The 25538-nt window shown below is 36.0% G+C and overlaps 1 long non-coding RNA gene across 2 annotated transcripts; it reads left to right on the plus strand.

Annotated features, from left to right (window-relative positions):
• Nucleotides 1–23435, plus strand: LOC134792426 (uncharacterized). 2 transcript variants are annotated; one of them, XR_010144410.1, is made up of 5 exons: nucleotides 1–213; nucleotides 16294–16470; nucleotides 18507–19180; nucleotides 20980–21474; nucleotides 22889–23435. It is a non-coding gene; the product is annotated as an uncharacterized LOC134792426 (long non-coding RNA). The 2 variants fall into 2 exon arrangements; XR_010144411.1 differs by lacking the exon at nucleotides 22889–23435 and adding an exon at nucleotides 21795–22873.
• The last annotated feature ends 2103 nt before the right edge of the window (nucleotides 23436–25538 follow it).

Consider the following 25538-nt stretch of genomic DNA (forward strand, 5'->3'; position numbering starts at 1 on the left):
CGTACTAGGTTAACAGCAATGGTTTATAAGATAATATTTTCTGCTGCCGTTCAATCAGAGTTTATTTAAATAAAAAATATCTTTGTAATTCTTAATAACAAGGTGGCCATGATTTTTAAATTAATATTTTGGGTTTGCGTAAATACGCAAACGGCTACGTTTGTTAGAAAATCGACCGAAATTAGTGCATGTTACTATCTGGCGGGAGGAGGCGTAAGTTACACAGCGATCTGTGTCCTTAAAACAAAATCCCTGATTATATTTGAATAGGAGCCACTTTATTGTTCTTTATAGTGTTCAAGAATTAGCTAAAAATAAGCATTATTAAGAGAGTGTTAAGCTAGGAATTAAAGTGAAGAATATATCGTCGCAACAAATCAATAATGCTGTAACCCGCAAAATCAAAACTTTACACCCGAGCGAAACAATTTCGAACGAAAACAAAAAACTTCTCAACGATAGTGACCCCTTTGGAACATATAATTATGTAAAAACATAATATGTAAACCTAAAAGGCATTATTGAAAATAAGTTATTTTCATCTCAATTTTGTGGGTTACCGCATGTTGTTTTATATTTTATATTTTGTAAAACCCTTATCTTGGCATTGTAACACCCGTGATACATGGAACATTAATTAATCTAACAGGTTCACTTTATTACTTAACAAATTAATTTTGCTATAAATATGTCGATCTATACCACTCCATTCTCTCTTCTTCATCGCGTTATCCCGGCATTTTTGCCACGGCTCACATAGGAGCCTGCATGGGGTCCGCTTGACAACTAATCATATAGCATAATTTACTATAAACAAATAATCGAATCATTACAGGTGTGCATTGTATTTAAACAAAAAACTAATTCAAACGATTTGAGATCTCTTGTGTAATCAATAGGTGGTTGCAACTGTTAATAATATTATTGACACTGTTATCAATTTTACGAGTACTTATGTAGGTATGCTTAACTTCATGTTAATCGGACGCCAGAAACTAATTTAAAAATGTGTTAAAAGATATCCTAAACAAATCAGTATAATTAAATTACCCTACGATTTGCAAACTTGCGAGTAAGGTACTTTATAGCTTATTAAATAGTAAATTGTTATTAATTGTTATTGTTAATGGAATTATGTTGTATTATTCCATTTAAACAATGAATTAAGTAGAATAACGCAAATAGATCTTACGATTCCACGCACCTCCAATGCACAACACTGGAAAACACGCTCATCAACGCTCACGCAGTCACTAAAATCTGCGTTAAGTGCGATCCTAACCGCAATTGTTCGTAAAATCACAACTTTATACTGTCATAACAGTCATTAGATACTAAAGAGGTACCTGTATTATAGAAATTCATTCATAACATGTATTATATAAATGAAACAAATTTATTTCATAATTAAAATAATACATAAACTAAACATAAAACTAATTAAATACTAAACTTAAATATAGATAAATTATATAAATTCAAAACAAGTCAATTTCTAACATTTATTATAGAAATTGGCCGCGATGACATGCTGTTACTTAATATCCTTATAAAAATCTGGAAAGCAAAAATGCTGCATCTTTCACCAAATGAACGTATGCTTCTTTATTTGGAAATTAGAAAAGTGCTGTATATGTCATTCTGATGTAAAACACCTGATTACATGTGGGGTGCAGCAGTTTAGTTTCCACTATCATGGACTTAGTAAAAATCACTCTCGATGTAAGTATTTTATTTTTTACCGCAAAAACCCTAGACCAATCAGATTTTTGCATATTCTTGCTGCATTTTTTTTTCTGTTTCGATTGGTCTATATCTCGGGTTTCTGCGGCAAAAAATAAAATACAGCATTATTGCTTTCTTGCGACGATATGGCTTACTTATGTTTAAAAGTTTGCTCGTCAGAACGCTTGCCTATTTATATCACCACCTAAGTATTTATTTTGTACTAAAATTATATCCCTCTTTCCAATTAGAGTTATTTTCAATCTCAACTGATAAAAGTTATCATTAAATTATGTACATTTTTCCAAATTTTTTTTCCCAATCTTGAGTATGAGGGATATTAAATCTCAGGTATCGTCTTCTCTTATGAAAGCCCACCCTGTGAGCCTTGTTCTGGGGATTATTATGCTGCTTTCAAATATAAAGACGATGTTCTTCTTGACAGGTTTATAATTAATATTCGTTTTACAAAGCAAGTTTCTCATTTAGCCGCCATACTTCACAAGTTGACAGGCAAAGCTAAGAGTCACAGATAACATATATCAGCCCTACGCACTGTCATTAGAACTAATATTACCTTCGAGCAACACGGAAGGGAGGCGGCATTTGCACTATTTCCCCTCTGCCGAGGTACAAGATTAGCGCGTCAATCTAATCTAGCGCGCGTAATAAAACTAGTTGCACTTGGATTTTTCACTAGACCGAGTCCAGACGCGCGCGTGAACACTGCTGCACAATAATGCCTGTTTGCTCGGTTTTTTGTTATAAAAAGAGGTCGGGGACATCAAATTTACAAAAAGAAAGTGTTACATTTCACATGTAATATTTTTTTTTTACATATCATACGTTTAATTACATTCAAACACAATTATTATATTTTAGTCTCATGTAATTGTTGGATTTATCGATTTTGCTCGCTCAGTACAAATTGCGGATCGGTCGAGCGACATATCCGACTTCTCATCTCTCAGAATACAATAACATACTTCAACGAAAATGTGTTAGTGTGCGTGTTGTGACACTTGTCACTCGTCCGTACACAAAAAGAGATCGAGGTTTGCAAGATTTGTCTTTGACGTGTGTCATTTTCTATGTATTTGTGTCGTCATTACAGATTGGATTTTGTATGTAAGTGTGTGAGAAGTGCGACTGTGTGCACCTTTCCCCCCGCGAAAAATGGCAGAAAGATTTGTACGGTGAGATATCGCTTGGGCCCCTCCCTTCCGATGTGTCGGAAGCCGGTGTTGCTCGAAGAATATTACAATCATCGTACGTTGGTACACTGTATTAGCCATATTGTTTTATTAAGCCGTTACGTTGTTAAGCTTGGAATAATACTATATAATATAAACTAGTACAGAATATAAAATGCTAATATTCGGCCAATCCTGGAGTACAACGCGTCTCTGCGTTTTAAAGAGTTAAACATAAGTAATCCACATTATACATACTTAATGCACAACAGAACAATAGAATCAATATTACTCAACTTATGAACTATATCACTACAGGCATTCCTCAAATGCCTGCAACGACTCACTCTTATAAACTACATCAATACATGCCTTCACATGTTATTTATTTATTTATTTATTTATTTATTTATTTATTTATTAATATCACAAGAACGGTTACAGTACTTATACAATTATAACAATAAAATCTCACATTACAAGTTTTCCATTCATCACCTATTATATCACATATCACACGTTCATTCACTCTCACTATAAGCGAGGCACCTGGACATTAGTTTAGGCCACTTATCCATGAAAATATCCACTTGTGGATTCGTGCGCAGGAGCCCGTTGAGTGAGTTGATCATGTTGCACAGCGGCGAGTTGCGACGCGCAGCGGTCGCGCGCGGTCCTGTACCGTCCCACAGCTGTAGGTATGGTCGCCGGCGAGAGTTATTCGGAGGCACAACTATGCAGTTGAGAACATTGTGTAGCTCCATGCTGTTAGTTTTGTTACTAAGCACCTTACACACTGTTACCAACCGCTCGCATCCTCTACGAACCTCCAATGAGTTAAGACCTAGAACGCCAAGTAAAAACTTAGTTGGATACATAAATGGGTAATATCCATAGAGCTTTTTGTAGAAAAAGCGCAGGAACGCTTTTTGGACCTTTTCTAAAATAAGCTTATACTTGGCCTCACTAGGACTCCAGACACAGGCGCCAGCTTCCAGCTTGCAACGAACTAGAGCCGTATAGAGGAGTTTGATGACGCCGGCATTGTGAAAGTCCCTAACGTTCCTCATCACGAAACCTAACCTCCGATACGACTCTTTGGCGAGGCTATTAATGTGCTCATGGAATGTGAGCTCGCGGTCAAAGTTGACTCCAAGGTCTTTAACTGACTCACTGTTTCTTACAAACTACATCAATGCATGCTTTTACATGTCATTGACTCACTGTTACATCAATACATACATTCACATGTTATTGACTCACTGTTACTTATAAACGACATCAATACATGGATTCAGATGCACATGCCATTGACTCACTGTTACTCATTTAATACATCGATACATGGGTTCACATGTTAATGACTCACTGATACTTAATACATGGATTCACATGTCATTGACTCACTTTAAATCACTTAATGCATCATTACATGGACTCACTGTTGCTCACTGAATACATCAATACATGGGTTCACATGTCATTGACTCACTGATACTTAATAAATGGACTCACATGTCATTGACTCACTTTAAATCAATAAGTACATCATTACAAGGACTCACTGTTACTCATATAATACATCAATACATGGGTTCACTAGTCATTGACTTACTGATACTTAATACACCATTATATGGATTCACATGTCATTCACTGTTAATCACTTAATGCATCATTACATAGACTCACTGTTACTCATTTAATACAAAATACATGGATTCACATTTATCATTGACTCACTGTTATTTGTTACATCAATACATGGACTAACATGTCATTGTCTCACTGATACTCACTTAATAGATCAATACATGGACTTACATGTCATTGACTCAGTTACTCATTTACTATATCAATACATGGACTCATGTCAGTTACTCACTGTTACTCATTTTATACAAAAATACATGGATTCACATATATCATTAACTCACTGTCACTCGTTACATCAATACATGGACTAATATGTTATTGGTTTCACTGTTACTCATTTACTATATCAATAGGTACATAATACATGCCATTGCCTCACTGTTACTCATTGAATACAAAAATAAATGGATTTACATATCATTGATTCACTATTATTCATTTACTACATCATTGCAGCTCTCCACCTGCAATGCCTCACTGTTAATGTATGTACCATATATAGCTCACTCAAATTTAATAATTGCATTGCTTTTATACTGAATCACTCTTTATTGTTTGACATATTTATTACCAAATTGCTATATTATTCATTATAAATTCGCTCTTATAACTCCTGTGTTACAAATTATTATACAATACCTTTTTCTCTTTAACGTCACAAAATGTATTATTCTTTATAAATTCGCTCGTATAATTACTCTTGTGTTACAAATTATTATACAATACGTTTTCTCATTAAGGTCACAAAATGTATTATTCTTTAAAAAATCGCTCTTATAATAATTACTCTTGTGTTACAAATTATTATACAATACGTTTTCTCATTAAGGTAACAAAATGTATTATTCTTTAAAAATTCGCTCTTATAATAATTACTCTTGTGTTACAAATTATTATACAATACGTTTTCTCATTAAGGTAACAAAATGTATTATTCTTTAAAAATTCGCTCTTATAATAATTACTCTTGTGTTACAAATTATTATACAATACGTTTTCTCTTTAAGGTCACAAAATGGATTATTCTTTAAAAATTCTCTCTTATAATTACTCTTGTTGTTACAAATTATTATACAATAAGTACTTCTCTTTAAGGTCACAAAATTCTCTAACTCACTTTTTTTTTAAATGATCATGGATAAGTACCTATATATAAAATAAATAAATATTAGGGAACATCTTCACTGGTCAGGTACTTAACTATCTCTTAATAATATAAGTTTCTCTGTTTCACTTCATAACCAGTTGTATTGAATTGAATATATCTTTCACAATTTCATTATATTCATATTACTGTTACTCTTGTAGTGATCTCATCACAATTTCAACACAAAGATAAATAGGTAATATTTTAAACAGTCACATGCATAATTTAAGTTTTTAAGTCTCTTGACTCTCTTGTATTCCAAATTCCAAGTTATTATCACAAATATTAGTTTGCTAAGCATTTCAATTTTGCAACAGCTATGAATACTACTTTATTTTAAATTATGATTAATAAACCTCAAATTGATCATGATCACACCTTTTCACTAGGCTTGTGCCTGCTCATTCACTACAGAGCGTGCTCTGCTCTCGGTCAAAAGAACTATTTCGTCCTTTAAGTTCCTATAGTTAATGACTGACTCAAGCTTACTTTTCACATATATCATCATTATCTTTTATTTAATAACATCTTTAACATTATTAACATATATCAATTGTTGTGATAGTAAACATATTTACCCTCTGCTTTCACTCTGAATCACTATGTATGTATACTAGTATACTTATCTCCCACAAAAAAATTCTTTTAAGCCTTAACACCTTGTTTATTAGTTTAGTACCCTTTCTATTAAGTTCTACATCAGCTTGTACCGGACATAAAATTATATCATTGGGCAACTCTAGGTATGAAATCATATTTACTAACTGTGCTGCAAATGGCAATTCAACCATTTATTACTTTAAGGGTCTAGCAAAGTTTATATATTCCTAAATCATCCTAAAGGACACATACACATAGAGTACACAACAGTCAGTGTTTTAATAATTTGTAGAGTATAATTTATTTTCATAAGGCGCTAACTGACTGCCACTAAAGTGCCTGCAATAGCTTGTGAGCCCAATGAATAGGCTACATTCCTACTAGTCAAATCAGTTTCTTTTTTAGAACTGTCAAAACGATTTTTTAATATGGAATTTATATGAAAACAAATATAGTGACGTCACGGTAAACTCACCTACTTTTTATATTTCAATCCGATTTATGAAATAAAAATTGTGTTTAAAAATAGCTGTTATCTATGTTTTTCTAATAATTATCTGGTGCCTTATTTCATGCACGGTTTGAAATAATTTATTTTAAGTACAGGAAACATCCCTATTGTACATAATCCATCAGGGGTAACCGTGTACAACACTGCAGTCTATATACATAAACATTACAGGACTTGAACAGGAAAACATTTTTACTAATTTCATACAAACATAAGTCATCAATAATTTTAACGACATTCTATAACATACTACAGTAATAAATAAAACTTAAATTATCATTCTGACATTGTCTACTTCTATGGTCACTACTTTCCTACCTACATGATTAACTAACAAATTGCATAAACCCCACAATAAAGTTATTAAGGTGACATGGACTGACCGGGTCCATGAGTAAATTTCAAACATCAGTTCTCTCTCTCTTTCTCTCAGGATGCTTGGTAGCTCAGGCTTTCAAAATCAACTTATGCCTGGTATTGTACCCTGCTAATATAAATTTACTTGAAATTATTACCTATTTTTTTTATATATGTTACCTGAACCAGCCTTTTTACTGAATATCTTTTTTTCGCTCTGCTACCGCCATCATCCAAAATTACGTCTCGCATTTTTACTTTGATATAAAAAAACTACAATGTTTCGATCAAGAAATATCAACGTCAGTGAATTATTATCAAACAAACTTTATGCACAAGTGTTATTATAGTGAATCCCGTGATATTTGTGGTATAAACTTGCCGAAACTTGTGATTTCTGAACCAAAGCAGGGGTGCGAAACTCCTGACTTCGGTCAAACTCGGCTCCGCTCGGCTCAGCATTGCTCCGAGCAATTATTAGGGTTGGCACCACTTGACTTCCTTTTGCGTGCACGACCACAGATAAGATAATCACTTGATTTTTGACAACCCTAAATAGCCGAAAGGAATAGTGCCATATATTAGAAAGGGACGGCATGATTCGACACTGAAACGCTGTCAAACTTCGGTTTTGTAGGAAGTTTCCTTTCTGTATGGTACTACTATTAACTATTCTGTGACCAAAGTGTTTTGACATTTAAGTCCTTACTTTTCACCTCCTTATAAAATTCCATTCATGCACAGACTACCCTATTTCCAACTCCTGTAACTGTGATTCAATACAGAATACTGATGTAATAAAATATCTTGGTCTATTAGTAGATGAAAAACTGAATTTCAAAAACCACATTCACAAACTCTCTGCTAGAATAAGAAAATCCATATTTATTTTTAAAAAGCTTCGTATAGCTAGTTTGTTAGTGCACGACACCTTGCACTTTGTGACTATGCGCTGAAACTTGGCACAGTTGATTCTTAGCTGGTCATGAGCAGATACAGATCGGGAGACCTCGAGAGCCACGTCTCATTTAGTGGGGGGGAGGGGGGAAGTTCGACGCCGCCGCGCTTCACTTGGAGCAACATTTCTCTAAAACTATACCTATTAGGGCATGTGATATATCATTTTCGGTTAAATTAAGGATGAGGAATTTTTTTTGGAACCAAAACAATGCACTTTCTAACAAAAAAAAGCATAAAGTAGAAAACACTAAAAAACGTATTTTTGATTTTTTCATAATTACCAATTTTTTTTTAAGTGTAGCAGGAATCTGAAAACAAAAAATACAGTCGTAAAGCTACACTTATTACGTTTAAGAAAATATATAGTTTATTATACAAAACTCTTGATAAATGGGAGATAAAAAATAATATTAAGCGTGGGCCAGAGTGATCTCAATACAAAATATTATGAATGTGGGAAAGTTACTTATAATTTGTTCTACAATCGTTTATTTTTTAGTTTTTCGTAAATAACTCGTAAACGGTAGCCCACAGCAAAAAAATATCTTTTACGTAAATAATCTGTTTCAGATTTCTTATAAAATAAGTGCTCCTTTTTTTCGCTAAGGTCAATATTAAAAAAAATATTGAAGGGAGAAAATAAATACTAAGGTCCTCTTTTTTAGTCATTCGTAAATAACTCGTAAAGGATGTCCAATAGCAAAAAATATTTTAACACAAGAATAATTAGCATAAAATTTCCTACAAAAAAGGTAATTCAAACTTTTTCGCTAGGATCAATATTTAAAAAGGGGACCTTAGAATTTATTTTCTCTCTTTAATATCGTTTTTAATATTGATCCTAGCGAAAAAGTTCGAATGACCTTTTTTGTAGGAAATTTTATGTAAATTATTCATGTACTAAATATTTTTTTGCTATTGGCCTTCGTTTACGAGTTATTTACGAATGACTATAAAAGGGGACCTAAGTATTTATTTTCTCCCTTCAATATTTTTTTTAATATTGATGGTACCGAAAAACAGTAGTACTTATTTTATAAGAAATCTGAAACAGATTATTTACGTAAAAGATATTTTTTTGCTGTGGGCTACCGTTTACGAGTTATTTACGAAAAACAAGAAAAATAAACGATTGTAGAACAAATTATAAGTAACTTTCCCACATTCATAATATTTTGTATTGAGATCACTCTGACCCACGCTTAATATTATTTTTTATCTCCCATTTATCAACAGTTTTGTATATTAAGCTATATATTTTCTTAAACGTAATAAGTGTAGCTTTACGACTGTATTTTTTGTTTTCAGATTCCTGCTACACTTTAAAAAAAATTGGTAATTATGAAAAAATCAAAAAATACGTTTTTTAGTCTTTTCTACTTTATGCTTTTTTTTTGTTAGAAAGTGCATTGTTTTTGTTCCAAAACTAGATTCCTCATCCTTAATTTATCCGAAAATGATATATTACATTCCCTAATAGGTATAGTTTTAGAGAAATGTTGCTCCAAGTGAAGCACGGCAGCGTCGAACTTTCCCCCTCCCCCCTCACTAAATGAGAGGTGGCTCTCGACGGCTCCCGGTCTGTATCTGCTCAAGACCAGCTAAGAATCAACTGTGCCAAGTTTCAGCGCATAGTCTCAAAGTGCAAGGTCCCCATACAACGGTGTGCAGTAACAAAGCAGCTAGTAACACTGCCGATGATTCTGTGCTTAAATTAGTTTACACCGCGCTCTGTCGGTCTGTGATTAGCTACTGCATCACAGTTCACAGTTTGGGGAAGTGCGGCAAAAGACCTCTATGCTGGAAATTGAAAGAGCTCAATGCTCTGTTTTAAAAGTGATGCTTAAAAAACCCTTTTGATTTCCAACCATAGATCTCTACGCCGAAGCCAAGGTCTTAACTGTATGTCAGCTATTTTTAATGAAAATCTCTTTACACACACACAAATTCTCAAAATTGTTGCCTTGCTATAGTTCTTTAATTAATAAACGCATCATCTTTAACTTACCAATTCCAGAAGTCCGTTCCGCCTTTGGGAAACTTTTTGGGGAAAGAGTCAGAGTGACTACTTACAACGCTTTGCTTAAACACTGCAACCTTAAATATTTACTATTATAGAAGCTAAAATACTCTTATTTAAATTTTTACATTCACTTACTTATGCCGAGACAGAAGATATTATAGTTAAAATACTTTAAGTTTAGTTTCCATACCTTGCAATAAGATTGTATATTTTCTCTTACTTGTATTTGAGTGAAATTGAAATCGTTTATTGCATATCACATAGCAGCTTCGTGCTTCTCTTTAAGTTTGTTATTTGTAATTGTAACTTTATTGTGTAACTAGTTCAATAATTTTAACTGTAACTGGTTCCCCTCGATACAGGCGTAGCCTTGTGTGGAGACCTGGAGACCCCTGACATATTCTGTTGTGTGTTTTTATTTATAATAAAAAATTTTCTTATTCTTATTTTTATCTCACTTATTACCTAATGCCATTTTATCATGATAATAATTTTCTATGCCGTGTGAAAATATCTGATGGCAGGCCTCGCTACCATCTATGTGAATGAGAAATGACTATTACAACAATCCATATCCAGATACCTACTAGTCACTTGTCTATATTATGGTGCATACTGATATTTGATATAGTACTGCCTTGCCTTGCACTTGACTTTTCCTTACTTTTTCTGTCACACTTTCTACTACAACCATGGAATCTTCCCATTTTTCACTTTTACTGTTTCAACTGACAATATGAAAACAAATCCACATACACATAACATGATAGTTACAACCAGTAATTCAGAGTGAAATTCAAAAGTAACAATTATGTACCAGAATTTCCTTAAAACTGATTTCCATTCACAATCAATACGCTCACGAGAAGCCAAACACATACTATTAATCGCTTGGTACTATTACAGCTATTGGAGTTACTGTAAGCATTTCAATAACAAAAAAAAAGAAATTACGCACACGAACAAAAGATAAACACATGAAACATGCTCTTGTTAGTACATTCACGACACAAAACACGCTATGTTATCTTATTCTTTTATTATGTGGACGTCAGTAAGTAGTGTAAAGTTTGTTCAAATAGGTTAGTTTTCCTTAAACGGATATCACTTTCTCCAACTCCCAGATTTGTTAGTGAATAATCACTTCTCTGACTGCCAAAACACGGTGAAAACAGATGAAAATAATTGGAATTATCAGATCTCTGGCTCTCAATTTATAGAAATAGCGTCTTTTCCAACTAGCGGGCGTCGGTTTCAAAGCAAGCTGCTCCAACATATCCCGGCTTCTGAATTGAAAGCCCACCCTGTGAGCCTTGTTCTGGGGATTATTATGCTGCTTTCAAATATAAAGACGATGTTCTTCTTGACAGGTTTATAATTATCTAGATGAAAACCCGGCTTCGCTCGGGTAAAATAAATAATAGTAATAGGTAATACTCATTTTGAATTAAGTAATTATTTACTTTTAGACTTCATCAAGGCGGTTACAAACCTATCTCATCTCAGAAAACTTTAAATCCGTAACATACAATCATAACTCGAAAAATTTACTATTCCGATATATCTAAAAACAAATATGTAATTAAAAAAACCTAATCCGCTTTTCTGGTAGCAGTTCGGTTCTGTAAGGGTCGCAGTTCTAACCTAACTTACTTCTGGTTGCAGTTTGGTTCTATAAGGATCACAGTTCTAACCTGACCCACTTTTCTGGTCGCAGATCGGTTCTGTGAAGGCCGCATTTATAACCTAGCCCACTTTCCAATCTCAAAAGAGGGAACCCTTTTGTACCTACCCTTCATGGCACTAAAGTGAAAGTATGGAAATTATCACTACTATTTCATTCTTTAATATTAATGCCTATCCGTTAATATTAAATTCGTTTACAAAAAAAAAACTGAATAAGTGCGAGTCGGACTCACCCATCGAGAACGGAACACTTTTTAATATTTGTTGTTATAGCGGCAACAGAAATACATCATGTGTGAAAATTTCAACTGTCTAGCTATCACGGTTCATGAGATACAGCCTGGTGACAGAGGGACAGTGGAGTAAACTGAAATAAAAAGGTTCCGTCACACCGGCCCGATTTCAGAGCCGGGCCTGAGCGTTTTATATGAAAAAGCGGCGCGCCCCGCTCACGCGCCGCACGCGAAACGCGCCTGTGTGACGGAGCCTGAAATGTCAAACCGGGCAAGTGCTCGCGCACGAAGGGTTCCATACTTTTTAGTATTTGTTGTTATAGCGGTAACAGAAATACATCATCTGTGAAAATTTCAACTGCCTAGGCCTATCACGGTTCATGAGATACAGCCTGGTGACAGACAGACAGACAGACAGACAGACAGACGGACAATGAAGTAAAACTGAAATAAATGTCATATACCTACTAAGAAAAACCGGCCAAGTGCGAGTCGGAATCGCTAATAGGTTCCCGTTTTTTAGTTACCCTTCAGGTACGGAACCCTAGTATGAGTGTAATAGATTTGTAACCGGTCAGCAATGTGAGTCCCTTGGAGAAGCAGAGGTCTAGTCTAAACCCCCACTTACCATCGGCATTAACAGCCTTGTATTCTTGTTTGCCACCAACATGTCATATTAAAACATATTAATAAAAATTTACTCGGTCAACAATGTGAGTCCCTTGGAGAATCAGAGGTCTAGTCTAAACTCCCACTTACCATCGGCATTAACAGCCTTGTATGAGTTGTATGCTTGTTTGCCACCAACATGCCATGTTAAAACATATTAATAAAAATTTACTCGGTCAGCAATGTGAGTCCCTTGGAGAAGCAGAAGTCTAGTCTAAACTCCCCCTTACCATCGGCATTAACAGCCTTGTATGCTTGTTTGCCACCAACATGTCATATTAAAACATATTAATAAAAATTTACTCGGTCAGCAATGTGAGTCCCTTGGAGAAGCAGAGGTCTAGTCTAAACTCCCACTTACCATTGGCATTAACAGCCTTGTATGCTTTTGCCACCAACATGTCATATTAAAACATATTAATAAAAATTTACTCGGTCAGCAATGTGAGTCCCTTGGAGAAGCAGAGGTCTAGTCTAAACTCCCACTTACCATCGGCATTAACAGCCTTGTATGCTTGTTTGCCACCAACATGTCATATTAAAACATATTAATAAAAATTTACTCATTTCATCAGTCATATCCAGCCTAGCATTGCATTGGCCCCGCTTAAATATTTCTTTAATTTGTTTTTAGTATTTGTTGTTATAGCGGCAACAGAAATACATCATTTGTGAAAATTGAAACTGTCTAGTTAATCTAGTTATCACGGTTCATGAGATCTTGAGATACAGCCTGGTGACAGACAGACGGACAGCAGAGTCTTAATATTTAATAGGGTCCCGTTTTTACCCTATGGGTACGCAACCCTAAAAAGTGACCAAGGCCTCCAGTGCCTTAGGCTGGAATCAAAGCAGCGTCCTCTGCTATTGCAGCAGGTGCCTGTGCCATTCTGCCACCGGGCCACCCACGGCGGCATAGGTCGAATTTTTCCAAGGATACTTATGCACTACTTACTGAAGGCTTATGGAGCCTCGCCATCCCTAAGCCTAAATTAAATATTTTCTGAAAATAATTTGTTTTGATCTAATAACATATTGGAGTCCTCGTAATAGGGGTCCCGTTTTTACCCTTTGGCTACAGAACCCTAAAAATCAACCTTGTTTGGTACTATGTACTATGCTTCACTATGACTCTGAAATTTTAGCAGGAATTAATATTTTTTTTGTTGTCACCTGTCAAATTAGAATAGAATAGCCTTTATTGACCAAAAAATTAAATTTCAGCACATATTACATTTAAATAAATTCACATTTCATTTATATCAATTAGTTTCAATATTTTTTCCTTAGTAACTTTATTAAATAATTTTTATGTCATTGCTTTTTAATAATTATTTCAGTCTGCCTTCTTGGCATAGGCCTCCCCCAGCTCTCTCCACAGCTCTCTATCCCTTGCCGTCCCTATCCAATTAGGTCCCGCATGCTTCTTTATGTCATCCGACCACCTCATTATTGGTCTCCCTTCTCTCCTTTTTCCATCTCTAGGATACCATTCCGCTTCCTCTCTATCCCACTTATCTTTACCTTCCCTTGCCATATATCCAGCCCAACCTGTTGCAGTCAAAAGTGTGAACTGGCCAAAGAACTTTTAACCGACAAAAACAGGCAAAACTGCTTTGACTGAGCATGTTGGTCAAAAGTAGTTTTACCTGAAAATCATACCTATTTATGGCAGCAGTTTCGTTTTTAGGGCGTAGCAAAAAAAAAATAACCCTAACCTACCTATCTCTGGGAACAGTTTCGTTTTTTGGGCGTAGCAAAAAAATAACCCTAACCTACCTATCTCTGCGAGTACTTTTGACTGATAGTAACAGTCACAACACAATTACTATTAACTAATGATTTTCAGGTATAACTACTTTTGACCAACATGCTCAGTCAAAAGCAGTTTTGCCTGTTTTTGTCGGTTAAAAGTTCTTTTGACCAGTTCACACTTTTGACTGCGACATATATACTATCTATATATCTTATTATATTTAATCTTATATTCAACTTACATTGACTCCGGAGATAACTTATTAGCTTTATGCAGTTGACTTTCCAATTCACCGATACACCTCAAATTTGATTCATAGTCTAAAGCACAGTTATTAAATATGTCCACAATACACTGTAGCTTTTTGCACTGTTTCACACTGGCAATGTACTTAATTAGAGTGAGTTACAGTCAGCTGGCACTTAACTCAAAGTTTCTTTGAACAACGTCATTTTCATCTCGCTCACTTATTAGTTTATCACAGCTGCTTCAAGGTTGCTTTCACTTGCATTTCCAGGTAGCTAGTAGTGCCTTGACATGTAAGAATATTTGGAATCATTCTGAAATATTAAAATACAACTGAGAGACCGATGTTTATACTAAACACAATATACCCATGGAACGCTTTGAAGTTCAAATCTCGTTACGTTACGATGGCGTTTGCACTTTGCACTATGTTCGGTGACTATTTTTTATTGTTAACACACACAATACACTATTTAACAGGTTTTTATCACGTCTGGAGTACCGGATAAAGTATTTTCGAATAACAGCCGTCGTTGACGTCGAGGCAGTGTTGCTATCGTCTTAAAAGCCGTAACAGACTATCGCACGTTCTGGCTTAAAAACAAATTTATGTAATAATTATATCGGTATACATATCCATATGAAACGAAACTTAATGCAAATAATAACCATTATACATACCGGAAAGTCATCAAATAAACAGTAATATTCGTCTTGCTTTTTATTAAAAAAAATACGACCAACCTAACTTGTAAGCATGTTTGCAGTTTCTAAACGCAACGCATAGCTGTCAAATGTCAACCAACAAATTGAGCCTTTAGTATTGTTTGTCGAAATTTTTTCACTTTTAAATGCAAAATACGCGACAATACGAATTTTGCGGATATATGTTCTCGATTCAAAAGTGATATTTTTTCAAGCTCTTTCGATTGAGCATAATTTCTTTTGGTTTTTCCGTCAAAGCGGCTCGCGTTTATTAATATAGATATTCGTTTTACAAAGCAAGTTTCTCATTTAGCCGCCATACTTCACAAGTTGACAGGCAAAGCTAAGAGTCACAGATAACATATATCAGCCCTACGCACTGTCATTAGAATTAATATTACAATCATCGTACGTTGGTACACTGTATTAGCCATATTGTTTTATTAAGCCGTTACGTTGTTAAGCTTGGAATAATACTATATAATATAAACTAGTACAGAATATAAAATGCTAATACTTGGGTCGTCCCATTAGTTTTTCGTCAAGTTCTTAAATTAGTTCTATTCTGCTTTCGTCACTCATTCTACATTGAAAGCCACCGACGATTGTGACGAATGTAGAATGAGTGACGAAAGCAGAATAGGACTAATTTAAGAACTTGACGAAAAACGAATGGGACGACCCAAGACGATACCAAATCTCATTTTGTGCAATGCATGATGATAGTCTCGCATATTGTTTATGAAGTTACATGTACACATATTATAAATTAATGAGCTTAAAAATAATAATAGTATCTGAGCTGAATCAAAATGTTTGTTCTTAGACCACTTGCTTCGATCTTCGTGATCATTCTGGCCCTTTAACTTGGCCTGGGACTATTTTTCCGGAAAGAACTAGAGCCTCTTGGACTCCGGTTAGAACAGGCGCCGCCAGCCAAACGGTTGGAACCAGTGTCTCAAGGCGTCCGTATAGAAGAACGACTAAACCGATGACGCGGACGGTAAGTGATTCGTATAATATTAAACCAACCTTAAATACTCGAATTTAAACTGTTGTGAGACATACTAACATTGAGTAATTTTACGGTTCAGACTCACTTGTTTGTAGTCACTCGCGCGACATGTTGACATGTTGTTGTTGTTGTTATGTGCGCGGTACGCGATACACGGCCGTCGTGAACGCTGCTCGCACTGTTAGTGCTTGAGAAAGGAGACCTAGGCTCTCCGAAACATGTCGCGTGAGTGACTAAAAACAAGTCAAGTGAGTCTGAACCGTAAAATTATTCAACCTTAAATACATTTAGACTGGACGTTCCAAGTCATTACGAGAGTGAAATCACCATGAACATTTTGCATCTCTTTCTGTGAGGTTCAAAGTGTCTATAGTCTGTATCTTTAGGTATTAAAAAAGAGTAAACAAAATGTACCCTCAAATGGCTTCTTAAGCCAGTTGAGGGTAGATGAAAACAATTATGTAGGTTAAAGTCAGGTCGTTCAGTGACAGATCCAGGCGGTTTTGTATTTGGTTGGTTAAATAATAAATGTTATAACTACCCGAAAATATACAAATTATTTGTTTACTTTTATTTAAGTACCTAAAGATACAGAGTATAGTCCAACTTAAGGATTTATTAAACCGCGAATGGGATGGGATGGCTGGCGGTTCTCAACTGTGCGTTTCTCTAGAAACTTCCTGCCTCACACAGCTAATCTGTAGAACTGTCGCTCGCGGTATTTCCGGACCAATAAAACCTTCAAACCTTTAAGAGCACAGCGTACTCCAATCTTAAACGCTGGCAACGCACTTGCTATCCCTAATTTTCTTGAAAAGAGCTGCAAGGATTTATTTTATATTAATATAAATAAGTAGCAAACAATAACTATTTTTAAAAACAGTGGTTTATCATGTTAATCAGCAGTTCCATTTCACCAAATATCGTTACCCTAGAGAAATTCCGAGAGGTTATTTGAAGACTTCCTTAAATTTGACCAAGATTCCATTATCAGATCCTGACCTAATATCAATAGACCAAGTATTAAAAAACCGGGCAAGTGCGAGTCGGACTCGCGCACGAAGGGTTCCGTACCATAATGAAAAAAAAAACAGAAAAAATGCAAAAAAAACGGTCACCCATCCAAGTACTGACCACGCCCGACGTTGCTTAACTTTGGTCAAAAATCACGTTTGTTGTATGGGAGCCCCATTTAAATCTTTATTTTATTCTGTTTTTAGTATTTGTTGTTATAGCGGCAACAGAAATACATCATCTGTGAAAATTTCAACTGTCTAGCTATCACGGTTCGTGAGATACAGCCTGGTGACAGACAGACGGACGGACGGACGGACGGACGGACAGCGAAGTCTTAGTAATAGGGTCCCGTTTTACCCTTTGGGTACGGAACCCTAAAAACCGTATTAGCCCAGAGCTGTATTTTAGAAATTAAGTTGAAAGACTGATTAAACAGTTAAAACTTTAAATAACTCATCTTCTTCTTCCTCGCGTTATCCCGGCATTTTGCCACGGCTCATGGGAGCCTGGGGCCTAGGAACTTTTAATAACACCAATTAAATTTATATTAAAAAAAACCGGGCATGTGCGAGTCGGACTCACGCACGAAGGGTTCCGTACCATAATGCAAAAAACGGCAAAAAAAAACGGTCACCCATCCAAGTACTGACCCCGCCTGACGTTGCTTAACTTCGGCCAAAAATCACGTTTGTTGTATGGGAGCCCCACTTAAATCTTTATTTTATTCTGTTTTTAGTATTTGTTATTATAGCGGCAACATATTTCTGTTCATCTGTGAAAATTTCAACTGTCTAGCTGTCACGGTTCGTGAGATACAGCCTGGTGACTGAAGGACGGACGGACGGACGGACGGACAGCGGAGTCTTAGTAATAGGGTCCCGTTTTACCCTTTGGGTACGGAACCCTACAAAAAATGGTTTAAATCTGTATTATACAATAAATATATGAAATGAAATCCCAGTAAATATTTATTTTTGTGAATTGTTTTATTTCATGTCACGACGAAGACTACGAACATAAGAAGATCTTCTCCAAGGTGTAGAGGATTGGCCAGGTGTGTACCTATATTATTCGGTCAAGATATCGGATCACAAAATTCGCCTACCACAAAAATAACGAGAAGGACCGGTGGAAGAACGATAATTAAGTGCAGAGGAGCTGCTAAGTGTATGCCTATATTATTCGATCAAAATATCGGATCATAAAATCGGCCTACCACAAAAACAACGAAATACGAAACGAAATCTACGAGAAGGACCGGTGGAAGGACGATAATTAAGTGCAGCGAGGAGGTGCCAAGTGTATGCCTGTAGTTAGTTAAATTGTCTATAATTAAAAATGTGTGCGTTGTCACAACATATCGCAACATATCGCGGTTTATTCGTAATCCCAGAGGCCATTAATTTGTTTTTTAATTTGAATTCTAACAGTCGATTGATTTTAATTTAATTTCAGAATTACATTTATGCAATTACTTTACGTACCTTACTAGGTTAACAGCATTGGTTTATAAGATATTTTCTGCTGCCGTTTAATAAATTCATAAATTATATAAATTCGTAATTTTTATAACAAGGTGGCCATGATTATTAAATTAATATTATGGGTTTGTGTGTTTGCTATGTTTGTTTTTGAAACGAGTTCGTCCGATGTCTATATAAATATCTGTGACGGAGATCCGGTAAGTTACACAGCGATCTGTGTCCTTATATCCAAATCCCTGGTTATACAAGCCTTCTTGAGATTACTGTGGGACTAGGTCGATATGTATAAAATTGTCCTACAGTAGGTACATATATATATTTTTATTTTATCTATTTATATTTGGACGGGAGCGTCGGAGCCACTCAAAGAATAGTATGTATAACACTCGTATAATAGGAACCACTTTTGTCCTTCACAGTGTCCAAGAAAATTAGCTAAGAATAAGCATTATTAAAAAGGTGTTACGCTAGTAATTAAAGTGAAAGAATATATCGTCGCAAGAAATCAGTAATGCTGTAACTGTAACCGCGCGTACAAACGGGAGTTGTGTTCACTTTCGAGGTTCGTTATAGAATGAAGGTAATTACTTATACAGGATCTCTTTATATTAAATCAAAGTACGTTTATTGGAAAACAATAAACAGCCATACCACACGCGTTTTTTTTATTATGCCCCAAATGCACACGGTGGGCTGCCCTTAGCCCACCGTGTGCATTAAGCGCGAAATTAAGTAGAATAAGGCCGAAGCCCCACTGCTGCGCACGCTATGTACACGACCCACGTTCCTATACAAAATTTCGTGGGCTTGCCCACGGTTTGTATTAAAACGTGGGCTGTATACATAGCGTCCGCAGCAGTGGGGCTCCGGCCTAACGCAAATACAACTTATGGCTCCTCTACACGATGGGCCAGCCCCAGCCACTCCAAGGGACGCAGCCCAGCATGCGGTAGAATGAGATAGCAATATCACTTGCTCCCTCTAACGCATAGATGCGTCCCTTGAAGTGGCCGGCGCTGGCCCATCGTGTAGAGGAGCCATTACGATTCTACGCACCTCCAGTGGACTACAACACTGGAAAACACTCTCATCAACGCTCATGCAGTCACTAAAAACTGTGTTAAGTGCGATTCTAACCTCAATTGTTCGTAAAATCACAACTTTATAATGTCATAAAAGTTATTAGACTTATTAGATACCAAAGAGGTACCTGTATTATATTATGTATAAATAAATTCATTCATAACATTTATTATAGAAATTCAATACAAATCAATTTATAACATGTGTTATAAAACTTGGCCCTGATGAAATGCTGTTACTTAATATCCTTATAATAAATCTGGAAAGCAAAAATGCTGCATCTTGCACCAAATGAACGTACACTTCTTTATATTGAAATCAGAAAAGTGCTGTATGTGTCATTCTGATGTAAAACTCCTGATTTCATGTGGGTTGCAGCAGTTTAGTTTTCACTTATCATTGATTTAGTAAAAATCACTTACACTGTGTATTTTATTTTTTACCTCAGAAACCCGAGATATACCAATCAGATTTTTGCATATTCTTGTTGCATTTGTTTTGCTTCGATTGGTCTGTATCTCGGGTTTCTGCGGTTAAAAATAAAATTCAGCATTATTGCTTTCTTGCGACGATATGGCCATCTAGCCGGTTTTGACTTTTAATTACCGTTTGCTCATCAGAACCCTCGCCTATTTATATCACTTCCTATTTATTTTGTACTGAAATTATATCCCTTTTTCTAATTGAAGTTATTTTCAATCTCAACTGATAAAAGTTATCATTAAATTATGTCAATTTTTACACGTATTTTTTTCCACAATTCTTGGAATATGAGGGATATTAAATCTCATTTTGTGCAATGCATGATGATAGTATCGGATATTGTTTATGTAGTTACATATACACATATTATAAATAAATAAGCTTAAAAATTATAAGAGTATCTGAGCTAAATTAAAATATTTGTTCTTAGACGACTTGCTATACTATGCATTATACTGGCACTGGGCCAATAAACTTTACTTTTCCGAGAAGAGATAGCACCTCTTGGACTCCTGTTAGAACCGGCGCCACAAGCCGTCCTGTCGGAACCAGTACCTCAAGGCGTCCGGTTGGAACCAGTGCCTCACGGCATCCGGTTGGAACCAGTACATCAAGACGTCCGGTTGGAACCAGTGCCTCACGGCATCCGGTTGGAACCAGTACATCAAGACGTCCGGTTGGAACCAGTGCCTCACGGCATCCGGTTGGAACCAGTACATCAAGACGTCCGGTTGGAACCAGTGCCTCAAGGCGTCCGGTTGTAACCAGTGCCTCAAGGCGTCCGGTTGTAACCAGTGCCTCAAGGCGTCCGGTTGTAACCAGTGCCTCAAGGCGTCCGGTTGTAACCAGTGCCTCAAGGCGTTCGATTGTAACCAGTGCATCAAGGCGTCCGGATAGAAGATCGACTAAACCGAGGACGCGGACGGTAAGTGATTCCAATTGACTGAAGTGACTCGACGTTCCAAGTCATTACGAGATTGAAATCACCATGAACATTTTGCATCTCTTTCTGTGAGGTTGAAAGTAGCTAGTCCAACTTAAGGATTTATTAAACCACGAATGGGATGGGATGGTTGGCGGTTCTCAAATGTGCGTTTCTCTAGAAACTTCCTGCCTCACACAGCTAATCTGTAGAACTGTCGCTCGCGGTATTTCCGGACCAATAAAACCTTCAAACCTTCAAGAGCACAGCGTACTCCAATATTAAACGCCGGCAACGCACTTACTATCCCTTTGGTGTTGCAGGTGTCCATTGGCTACGGTAATTGCTAACCGTCTGCTAGTGATAGTGAGCAAGGCGATCTGCTAGTGTGCCATTATATATTTAACAAAATATAGTTGTCTGTAAAGTCGGTTTAAGGACGATAATTTTGCGTGATAAAGTCATAAGAAAACGTGGCCGTAAAGTTACCATGGAGGTTTGTCCACAACGTTACCATGGAGATTTGTCCACAACGTGACACTTTTTCGTGTATGCTACCGGTGTTCATCTATTTATAAGACGCTATCACGTCAAAAAATAACATTTTGAATCTCTTTCTGTGACGTAATTTTCTTGAAAAGAGCTGCAAGAATTTATTTTATATTAATATAAAACAAATAACAAATATTACAAAACAGTAGTTTATTATCTTAATCAGCAATTCCATTTCACCAAATATCGCTATCCTAGAGAAATTCCCAGAGGTTATTTGAAGACTTCCTTAGATTTGACCAATATTCCGTTATCAGATCTTCTTCTTCTTCCTCGCGTTATCCCGGCATGTTTGCCACGATTCATGGGAGCCTGGGGTTCGCTTGACTACTGATCCCAAGAATTGACGTAGTATTACGAAAGCGACTGCCATCTGACCTTCCAACCCAGAGGGGAATCTAGGCCTTATTGGGATTAGTCCGGTTTCCTCATGATGTTTTCCTTCACCGAAAAGCGACTGGTAAATATCAAATGATATTTCGTACATAAGTTCCGAAAAACTCATTGGTACGAGCCGGGGTTTGAACCCAACCAAACAAGATTCCATTATCAGATCCTGACCCAATGTCAATAGACCAAGTATTAAAAAACCGTATTAGCCCAGCTGTATTTCAGAAATTAAGTTGAAAGACTGATTAAACAGTTAAAACTTTAAAGACTTCATCTTCTTCTTCCTCGCGTTATCCCGGCATTTTGCCACGGCTCATGGGAGCCTGGGGCCTAGGAACTTTTAATAACACCATTTAAATTTATATAAAAAAAAAATAGTATAATCTGTATTATACAATAAATAAGTATGTATATGAAATGAAATCCCAGTAAATATTTATTTTTGTGAATTGTTTTATTTCATGTCACGACGAAGACTACGAACATAAGAAGACTTTCTCCAAGGTGTACAGGATTGGCCAAGTGTGTACCTATATTATTCGATCAAGATATCGGATCATAAAATTCGCCTACCACAAAAACAACGAAATAGACGAGAACCGGTGGAAGGACGATAATTAAGTGCAGAGGAGGTGCCAAGTGTGTGCCTATAGTTAATTAAAATGTCTAGACGTAAGACGTAGTAATTATTGGTACAAATAAAAGCGCCTATTTTTTTCAATCCAAATTTACTAATTAATAATATTAATAAAGAATTCAAATAAATAAAGAATTAATAATTATGTTTGTAAGTGCGTGTAACTACATATTAGTTTATTCTTCTTTGCGTTGTCTCAGCTTTTTTAGCCACGGCTCCTGAGAACCTTGGGTCCGCTTGTCAATTTATCCTGTAAATTGGCGTAGGCATTAGTTTTTACAAAAGCGACTGCCATCTGACCTTCCAAAGGGTAAAACTAGGCCTTATTGGGATTACGAGCCCCGATGCAAATTAGTTCGTCTAGTTCCACACAACGATTTTGTTTATTCTTATAAATTATACACATGAACATAAAATGATCCAGTAATGGCAACCATAATAGAAATGTTTAATCTATCACATCTGTTACATTCCTACCCGTAAATTAAAAAAATATATCGTATTTTTTTTTCTTTCATTACAAACGGCATTTCTTGTATTTGGATTTATTTATTGTAGAATATTACCATATAAAAAAAAACTACATTAGTATAGGTAGAGTCAGACCAAGAATAGTCTGCAGCGGATTTTATAAGCCACGCAGTGAAAGTGTCAGACTTTTTTTGGTCCGACTCTAAGCATTAAATATTAGTGGTTTTTAAACTAAAACATTATATTTGTAGAAAGCGAGAACCTCAAATAATGGTTTGACTAGACGAAAACATTTGCGTCGCGGCTCGTAGATCTGTTTCCTCATCATGTTTTCCTTCACCGAAAAGCGACTGGTAAAAATATCAAATGACATTTCGTTTATACGTTCCGAAAACCTCATTGGTACGATCCGGGCACGACACGGGGTTTGAACCCGCGACCTCCGGAATGAAACTCGCACGCCCTTACCGCTAGGCCACCTGCCACCAGCGCTTCAATGAATGTATTAGTACCTTTGGGTATAGTGCTTTACGCACACAAGTGTCCCATCCCCTCCCCCTGACGCTACTCCCTCTTTTAGCATAAAATAATAATATATCCCCGTTGAAGGTTTTTTTTTTGAGAAAAGGTTTAGAGTTAGGAAAAAGGTTTTTAGGTAAGAAATAATCCTTAATACAATTTTAAACAAAAAAGGTTATATCGACGCCGGAAAGCAAGCACGTAGTAACCCACTAAAACCAAATTGTTCACCAGAGACGAAAAACTTTTCGAGTTTTGAAAAAAAAAACATAACTATCTTGTTTATGAACATAACTTACTCAAAATTAGATGCAACATTCAAAATCTTTTGGACTTCAATTTCATTTAAATGAATTTAACCGCAAGTTGTTACAAGTCCATTATTTGTGGGTTACTACGTTTTGATATTCTTTACATAGTACGCAAACACGTAGTAAACGCTAGTACCAAATGTATGGGATAGCATTTCCTTAAATTTTGCATGGACAGCAAAAACGCAGTAATCCACCTGAATATGACAAAAGATATCCGTAATAAAGTCTTAAACGTTGCGGTTTAGAAATTTTGGGTGAACAAAATGCTGTAACAGTATTTCTTTCTTCTTGTAAGCAATTTTGAATGCATTAAATGAATTGCCAAAAATTTTACCACACCCTTAAAAATGACGTTAATGGCATTTCGATTCGCTATCGATTTAAAGTATTTATAAAAAGTGGTTTCTACATTCTCTTTAGACAAAACAAACTTTCACCAGATACCATAAGACCAAATTTTATTTAAGTAAGTGGGGAAAACCAGCTTGTTCAACGGAAATCTAGCTATAACGTAAATATGGTGCATCTTAATTAAAAAAATGAATAATAACCTTTTTGGTTAAGAATTTAATACTGGGATTATTTCGTTTCTTGACACTTTTTCTTATATTTACTATACAAAGTAAAGTATACGAATACTTTCCCCAAAAAATAAAATAAAAATACTGTCACCCGGGACATAAATATTTTTATGCTAAAAGGGGGGTTTGCGTCAGGGGGAGAGGATGGAACACGTGGATGGATGTGCGTAAAGCACCGTACCCAAAAGTATATGCTGGCTATAATTTGTTTTTCAAAAAATACAATTTGATCGAATCATAAGGCACATGTTTATGTGATATGTCATGACTCATATTAGCTAAGGAATGATTCTGACTCAGCATAGTGTTAGTCTGGCTGGGCTAACGCTGGTCTTCCGTCGGGGTAATAAAGTATTTTAATTCGTAAACCTTATTCCAAAGGCAAAAGGTCCATCTGTGGTCAGGGCTATAACCGCGAAAATCGAAGTTCGAAAATTGCGGGCATTTTTCTCTGTCACTCTTATTACGCCTTCCTTGGAGTAAAAGAGAAAGATCCCCGCAATTTGCGAATATCGATTTTCGCGGTAGCCCCTCAGTCCAGAATGTTGCTGTTAGTTGCGTTGCGTACACACGGTGAATAGACTTCTCTTAAACAGACGTACC

Source organism: Cydia splendana, chromosome 7 (assembly GCF_910591565.1).
Source record: "Cydia splendana chromosome 7, ilCydSple1.2, whole genome shotgun sequence".
NCBI classification, from domain to species: Eukaryota; Metazoa; Arthropoda; class Insecta; order Lepidoptera; family Tortricidae; genus Cydia; species Cydia splendana.